Raw genomic sequence first — 8,941 nt, 5'->3', positions numbered from 1 at the left:
AGTTCTCTAATATCCTCCGAGGGCATACGCTTGCCTGCGGGCATATTCGCTGTTACAGTGGCGCCCACGAGAAGCGATGCTAACCTTTTTCGGTGTACTCGTAAACAAGGGCAAAAATAATAAGTGCAGTTATAAATAAAGTTTGCATGATACTGAGCGCTGGAAGCCATCCCTTGGTGTCACCGAAATTATATTTCTTCCGTCATCTCGGCTCAAAGTAATTGGAAGAAAGTGCTTTCAACGCGGTTGCTTCAGCGGTAGGCTCCACCACCTAAGGTGGACTTGTGAAAATTCTCGGGATGTCTCAAATTACGGGAACCCCGACTTTAGAACGGTGGAGCGCTTTAGACCACAAGGTATAAGTAGTAGCAAACGGAGATTTTTTTCTATTGAGGTTGCATAATTATTTACGTTAATTAGCCATCTACTTGGAAATTTCCTCAGTACTATAGAAAGTGTCGGAGAATGTTGTAGAACGTCGCAGAATTTGTGCTGAGATACTTGATGATTTTTTAGCTAGAAGACTGACTGTGCGATATCTTACGACTTTGGATGGAGCGTTAAGAACGCTGCATAAATGCCTGAAGTAAGCTTAAAGTGAAAGTATTTAGAAAATTCTTAAGTACTACCATTACAATGAAATAGATTTTGGTGCTTACTGTTACCTAATGAAGGTTAGTCATTTTCGTAAAACTCGGTACTATAACTGCAACGTCTTAGCGCAAAACTACGCACGCGCGCACATACACACAGATTCACGCACACACGTACAGAACACCCGTCAGTTCTTTGCCGTGAATTATTCATAACAGCTGAAATAGTCGTTGCACGCATGTTCTGGCTGTGTCAATTGGTATAAAAGCAGCGGAACCAGACTGAGGGAAAGAAGTTCGAAAATGAAGATTTTCTTGGAATAAATTTCAGGAGACCAAATCTTTTTGTTGTTCATGTCGTTTACAAAACATTACATCGCACTGGTTTGAAACACAAGCCTCGGTTCCTGAGCTTCATCAATAACGTAAAAATTTCAGAAAGTTTTACAACTCTGCTAAAACCCAGCTCTCCAGGTAGACCCTCATCTCTGTCTCCCTCTAGATTTTTCTGTACCTCCGAGCGTCTCACTCTCTCGATGGTCATGTTTAAAAAAATATTGTCGGTTTAAACAAGCTTGAATTTTAAGCGCCATTTGTCCTTTTCAATTGTTTTGCTTTGTTTCAGTCTCCCTAATTTTCTGAACACTGATCGACTAATTTGAGTTTCTCCAGCACCGAAGATGAATTTTTCCGGTTAATGAATCTACATTTGCTAAAAGAGTAGCATACCCAGCAATGCTGTGCACGCCATTCAGGCTCGCAGTCCCGTCTAAGTATTAGGCCACAGTCCGCGGGCGAAAGAAATATAGATATATAAGACTTTTAGCTACTTGCTCACATTAAGAATGAACGATGGCTGCGACTTCTTCTGTGCCGATCGTAGCACACTGCCTTTTGAACAGCTTTTTAGACAGTCTATAGACTGTTCATAGACTTATGTCTATAAAGTCTATAGACTCTATAGGAAAAAATAGAGAACATTCTGTAGGCAACAAGGATCCTATAGACAGTCTATAGACAATCTATAGATTTATGACCATGCACTTTTAGTGCCTTTTGTCTATGGACAGTCTATAGACTACGAATAGACAAAAAGAAACATCTACAGGAAGGAAATAAGAGTCTATAAGAAGTCTACAGACTGTCTATAGAACATTTTTGTAAGGGTGGGACCCTGAAAGTGTGCGCACCGACCAACTCTGAGGTGCCGCCTCCGCATACTCGGCATATCTCACGTATCAAAACTCTCGACGTAGCGGTTTGCAATTATCCTCTCACTAGGCACAACGCAGGTGATTCGAAATGCCACGCTCAATCAGCAAACCCCGCGGCGGCCGCTGCAGTGTCGACAGAATCGCCGCGTGATGACGTTCCACCACGTGATCACAGCGAGGAACAGTCACGCCGAAAACGGTCTAATCGCATCAGGCGTCGTCGCACCATGGGTTCGACAGGTGTACTACGCCACAACGCACCGAATGCCCGGGCGCGTAGAATACATCCAAGGGCATAGACCGCGAGTGGCGCGCCGGCAACGTAGGAGTGGCCCGGTGGCGGCGCGTCCAAGTCTGCGGTGGTCATTACGGGACCGCCGCGTTCTCTGCCCAAATTGCGCTCAGCGCCACCGCGGAGCCACCGGCTTCTAATGAGAGATTGCCGGGGATAAATGAGCTTTCTCTGCCTTCTGCGTGCTTCTATTTGTTTTTGCTTGGCCTTGTATGTACACCGCGCCCGCACCACGACCACCAGCACCACTAGCGTGGAGCCAGTCGGTCGGTCGGCCGGTCTGCGGTCGCTCATAACCGCGCCCTGTTTTTTTTTTATCTCTTTTTCCTGGGTATTCCTCGAACGCAGATGGGGTGCGCCGAAGGGTGGCTTCGCGACGCATTGTACCGCAAGCGCTTGAGTTGTAGCTCCTCACGAAACGCCGTAGAAAAGGATAGCCTACTGCAACGGCTTGAAACCACGGCGCAGACCAAGTGGGAAAGTTTATTTTTACGCACATTTTTACAAATACTGCTGCCTCAATGGTGAAACACCGCTGGTCAGCATAGTAATAAAGCAAACATAGATAAATACAAGGATACAGATAATTAGTAAGGTAAACTAGGCTATGTAGTAAGGGAAAAGGTGGATGTGTTAACTTGCCACATAAGTTAGCTAACTGATCAGCAAACCGACAAACTGATTAACTGTATTTTTCCGCAGGGGCATATCCAACGCATTCCACTAGTCAGTATTGGAAGGGAAAGAATGCGTGTTTGAAACAACTTCAGTGTTTGAAGCGGGATGGTGTCTAACGGGTGAGTACGAAGGATAGCGTGGCCTGTAGGGCAGGTAAACTGTGATGACGGTGTTTGAACGTGCAGTCTTGTGCAGGTTGATAGGCGTTCATACATGCGCCTCTGCATCGGTCATCTGGCGACAAGTCTAACCTTCGTACTAAGCGGATAAACACCATCCCGATTAAACCACTTGTCAATTGTTTGAAACACGCATCTGACAAGTCTTCAGACTTGTCACCAGATGACCGAAGTCTCCAGACTTGTGCCAGACCTGGCAAAAAACAAAGGTTGCACCCCTGATATGTAAACCGATTTCGTTTGTTTTGAATGGCTTCAATGCTGCAGATGGCACAAGAGGAAATCTTACACTCGCCTCTTGCTAACGTCTACGACACATTCATTCACATTGCCTTTGTTATCTCTAAACCCTAGTCTCAGGAATAGTGACTGTTCCTGTGTCAATATCTGGACGGATACTGTCACTCTGTGGGCCGGAGGCTAGCATCAGTCGCGACGACTGTGGCCAGTAGCGCAACTGTCTTCGAGTTACCAACTCAAAGATGACTGATGACCGCAGCGGTGCAGCCTGTCAATAAAATAAGTGAACTAGGTGCTCTAACACGGATATAACATAAATATTAACACAAATGCGTACCTAGAACAATCCGAGAGGCAAATCAGCAGGTAAAACAGGCAGTACACATATCACCGTTTTAGAAATTAATGGCGATGTTTAGTGAAACTTTTATCTGCCGCCTCATTAGTCGCGCCTCTACATGTTAACCTCCACGAAGTGGCTAGAGCAACTAATCAGGTTTAGAAGTGGAGTTATGGATCTCCCCAAACTGGTAAGGTCAAAAAGGTTTCATACTCATGAGTTCAATCTGACCAGGGACCAATTTACGGGGCTATCCTGTCCTTACTCCTGTCTAAAATCTTAGTTTCCTTCGGAAACTGGTCTAGGCATTCCATATCAAAGGAAATGGTGGTGACTGCAGAAGGACCCCATCGCTTACCATTTATAATATTTAAGGTGTATTTTTAAATAGTTAGGGGTGAAACACGTGTATGGCTGCTTTCCCTGCTCTGAGTTGCATACCCTTCGCGCGCATGTATGGTTCCTCCTCTCCTTCTTGATACTTCGTCTTATATTCACTCACATCCGCTGTGAATAAACAGTTGCAAGTTTGCGCTTGTCCCACCTCTCTTACTGTGTGCTCTCTGCTTTGGCGCTGTTTTTTTTTAACGAAAATATACACCAACTATCCCCCGGCAAGTACCAAGGCCAAGCTTGAGCTTTTCGCGTTTGCTGTACAAAGACGCCAAGATTTGCTTTCTGTAGTCGAAATTCGCGTGAATAACGATTACATCGCACCTTGTTAACCCTACGGTGTACCATACCACGTCCTCTTTTCTTATCTACAGGAGTGACCACAAACTTTTCCCACAACGCTGTCGTCCAGCTGCACAAATGACAGAAGGCATTTGGTGTCGCGACTCTTTTTGCGCTTTTTGTTTTCTCTGTCCAGCCTTTCCAAGAGCACCTTGTTCGCAACGCCCGCGCAGTCGTCAAACTACCCTCATGCCTCTCGTCGAGTGGTAGCCCAGAACATCTGCTCCCGCGGCGAGTGCGAGGGGCACGTGACCTTCGGTAACGCACCGCCTGTACTTACGTTTATACCTCACGCGTGGAAACAGCCCCACCTTCGGTTAGGCTTGATACGAACGGTGGGTACGTGCATCTGCTCCCGTATTTTCTTCTTTTTGTTTTGTATATTTTCACCAGTGTTGGGCAGCCTTCTAGCTTCTGCCGTCGCTTCGAACGAGCCATGTTGACAGAGCACTCGAGCTTTGCGCTACGGGCGCCGTCTGGCCGCGATAACGGTAAGGAATTACGTTCGGGGCGTGATGACGTGCCGCTGCGGGAGCTGCGATGACGCGCTACGGTGAGAACCCTCTCCTGACTGCGTCGAAGTAAACCTGCCTGCGTTTCGATAGTGCACCGAAGTTTAAAAGTCTCCAAGTTCATGGCTATGGCCGCTTGCAGCTTAAGTCTGCAGTGAAGCTCCGCACACTGCCATTACTGCCGCACATAATCCCCTCGTGACAAGCAAGTAGTCCGTTGTGAAATCTTTTCTCGTTACATAAACAAGAAGCTGACCGCGAGGCGAAATTATGAACGCAAGAATTTTGATGCCTCTGTTCGGTTAGACATGACTAATTTTGACCTATGGGGCAGAAACGTGGCGGCTAAAAAAAGGGTTCAACTTAAGTTAAGGACAACGCAGCGAGCTATGGAAAGAAAGATGATAGGTGTAACGTTAAAAGACCGGAAGCGGGAAGTTTGGGCGAGGGAACAAACGCGGGTTAATGACATCCTAGTCGGAATCAAGAGGAAGAGATGGGCTTGGGCAGGGCATGCAATGCAAAGGCAGATTCCAAGAGAAGGCAAGCGTAGCAGGGGGAGGCAGAAAGTTACGTGTTGAAAGTGCACGTGGACTGCGCATTCCCGCTCTCTACCTTCCTTCTTTCCTTCCTCTACCTTCCTTCTTTCTTCTCCACTCTCCCATCTCCTTTCCACATTGCACTGAGTGACATCACAAAACAATCTTGTGAGCAAGAGGGTAGTAATCCTAACACATTAAAAAAAAAGAATGTCTCTAACATGACATCATTCCACTGAGGTGCGAATAAGTATAACTTGCAATGGCTCAGTTCATAAGTATTCGCTTGTTTGTTCAGGCATGCATACTCGAATTAATTGCTCATCAAAACAAATTATGCGCATTGCCCAAGTTATGCTGCTCTCATAAGCGAGGGCGCACGTACATAGTTTAAAAAAAATATACCGGGCTTTGCTACTGAGTCGCGTAAACTTCTGAAGCTCCTGAGTTCTGATAGGCTCATTGATGACAAACCATCAGTCAGCTATATAGCTAGGATTTACAGCGCCGGCGGATACATTCGTGAGAAAGGCCTTACATAAAGGGAACAAAGTTCCTCTGTCTCAAGTTGATCTGTCAATTCTTTCTCTGCTTACTTTCTGCCATTTAGTGGAGTAAGTCCAAGCATGTTGTCTTCTTTTCTGACTCCCTTCTTCGGCCCTTTGCTCCTTGTGGAGTTCAGATTTCCAGTGTGATTGATTTGCCTCCTAGGTTGCGAGGATAAGGTGCGACTTCGGCTGATGTGACGCAGTTGACGACCCTTTCCTTTCCTCATAACATTTTCATTCCCCTCCTTACCGTTTCGTGTACGTCAGAGGCACGAAGTTGAGGAACTGGCAAAAAGCAAAACAAGAAGGCCAGAGAAATAAAGGAAGTAGTTATGGCCGCCTATTTTCGTAGGTACTCAGGACAGAAGACGAAGAGGAAATAGGGGGAGGGGAGGCGGGGAGATCATAGCGTTGCTACTGTGCGTATTAAGGAGAGGACATCATGTCTCATATATACCGTCCTTTTGTGATGCCCCGCTTCGTCTATCCTTTCCGCTAACTCCAAAGCAAACAAATCATAATAGGGCACAAGCCAGCAAAATGCGTCACTGAAGCGACGAAAAAAAAAATACAAGGCGAAAAATAAGTAAAAAAAGAAAGGAAAGACAGCATCTCTCGGTTTTCCGCGCTCAGTCAGGGCCTCTTTCTTGGTGGACGGCTCGACCAGCGTCCAACAAGCGCAGAATCGTGGACTCTGTTTCCATTTTAACCCCCCCCCCCCCTTCTCTACAGAGCCTATCCAGTGCCATTGTTGCCGTCAGGAGGCTTGTTTTTGCTCTCGACTAAGGGCCTGGGCAAACACGGCCCCTCCTCTCTCTCATTCTCCTCCTCCTCACCGCAGCCCCTATACCACAAAGCGGCACCTCTTCCACAGAGAAAGCAGCTCTGCTGGCTCTCTCCCTCGAGCGTCGCTTTAGAGCTTCTCCAACTCTCTGACATTCTCACTGTTTTCCCGCTTCCTGTTTTTTATTTTGTTAGTTTTTGTTTTGAGAGAGAGAAACCGCAAGCTCGAGAGACGCGTCCGCCACCCGCCGGACACGGGGTGGAACCGCAAAAATGGAGCCGGAAAAGGCCTGTGCGGCGCAGAAACTTTATACGACCACGCGGCCAACGGAGCGGCTTCGGCTGCGGTTTCGGCTTCGGTGTTGCGGCCACTATCCTGGACCGGAGGACTTTCTCATTGTGGTCGCCCCGATTCAACGGGCAGTCAGTCCGCCGACGATGGCGAAAGTATAGCTATAGCCGCCGAGCAAAGAAAAGAACCGGCATTTCACTGGGCACTCCAGTTTCATTCTAACTGCGTGTCTCCTTTGTGGGGGACGTCGTATTTGCGTCATCTGTAGCCTTGAAACGAATGAACATTTTATTGTGGCTCTGCCTGTCCTGCCATTCTTGTAACGCTGTTGAAAACGACTATTCGCCATTAAGCTCGACCTTGTACACTAGTCAGGGTGGGAAAATGGTGGCTCTGCCTTGACCTTTGCAGGCGCTGTTTAGAGAACTGTAAGCTGCGAATGCGCAGATTTTTATGGTAGTGTGCCGGAGATGGCAGCGATTTATTTGCTTCAAAAAACTTTAGAACGCTTCATATCACAAACGGCACGCTTTTTCATGTTTGCTAGCGAAAGCAGTAAATAATATTTCTGGACACAGGAGGTTCATGGTAGTACATTATACAATATACTCGGGATAAACTTTGACACCCGTGATGATTGCGGTTATTTAAAAAAATCTTGGTTTTGCGGAGCTAGTCTCCGACAATTGAGACAACGTGTACTACAGTTTGAACGTGCTTTTTAAAGAATAGCCACTAGAAATTTGCGTAAAGAACGAGTCTAAATGACTTTCTTGAGGCCCACATAGACTATTCAGGGGAAAGTTATTCTGGGGAAGAGTAGTGGGGAGCGGCACCTGGAAGGAATGAGACGAGGTCCTTACTGGTCGCAGTCCATTGCTCTGGTAGACATCAAGAGATGCAATGAATAGGGTGAGTTTGATACCCGACTGATCGTGCGGGCCAACTGTTTTGCAAGTTCTTCCGCCAGCTGAAGTTACTTAACTGAGCTAGTTGGTGACGTGACTTGCATGCTCATGTACAGCCGTTTGTAGTGACCACGGAAGGATGAAGTGGCAGAAAGCGACGAGATGGTGTCCTGTCCGCGAGTTTGTAAGCGCCTTAGAAGGCACTTTTTTTTTCGTTCTCTTCTTTTTATTTTGTTCCCATATATATTCTCGGCTCACAAGCCCATAACCTGTGAGAAGTTAGACTATGGAAATTTATGAATTTTAACCGGTTTATAGCAACAGGAAACATCCGGCGAGATGTTGTTTCATAACACGCTTTTCTGGCGTATTGCCATCCAGTTGTACCATTTAACTGCATACACTGCCTCTGCTTAAGCGTTTGCACAAAATTGGTTGCAGAATTCTGATCAGCTACATTCTAGAGGTTACGTACTGGGTGCATTAATAGTGTCCCGTCCCTATTGTCAACTTTTGAGCCATGTAGTAGAACATTTACAACATTCTCGAGCTTCAATATTTGTGTATCAGGTAGGATAAGTAACACTGTAATCCCTAATAGCATTCATACCTTCATAGGCGCCTTAAGTACCAAAATAAACTGCTGGAAAGCAGACTTTGCGGCATCAGATCCCCAGGTGGTCGAAATTATTCCGGAGCCCTCCACTACAGCACCTATTCTTCCTTTCTTCTTTCACTCCCTCTTTTATCCCTTCTCTTACGGCGCGGTTCAGGTGTCCAAAGATATATGAGACAGATACTGCGCCATTTCCTTTCACCAAAAACTAATTATTATTATTATTATCATCAGAAGTTTGGCGCATCCTTTAAATAGTGTAATGTTCAACGAAATACAGCCGGGTCAGAAAGAACCATTATAACAAGGCGAAGAATGGGTCATTGAACAAGAAAAAAATAACGAAACTGACGTTTCGGGTCCCGTTCGGGACTCTTGACTCGTTTGTGACGGAAGGGAACGTGCGTCTGGGGCTCCTTGATTGGATGCGTGCGCGCGTGTGCTGTGTTGGGTACAAGGGGAAAGGAGAGAT

The sequence above is a fragment of the Amblyomma americanum genome, chromosome 11 (assembly GCF_052857255.1).
Source record: "Amblyomma americanum isolate KBUSLIRL-KWMA chromosome 11, ASM5285725v1, whole genome shotgun sequence".
Taxonomy (NCBI): Eukaryota; Metazoa; Arthropoda; class Arachnida; order Ixodida; family Ixodidae; genus Amblyomma; species Amblyomma americanum.
The sequence above is the reverse complement of the archived record's forward strand: the minus strand, read 5'-3'. Positions refer to the sequence as shown.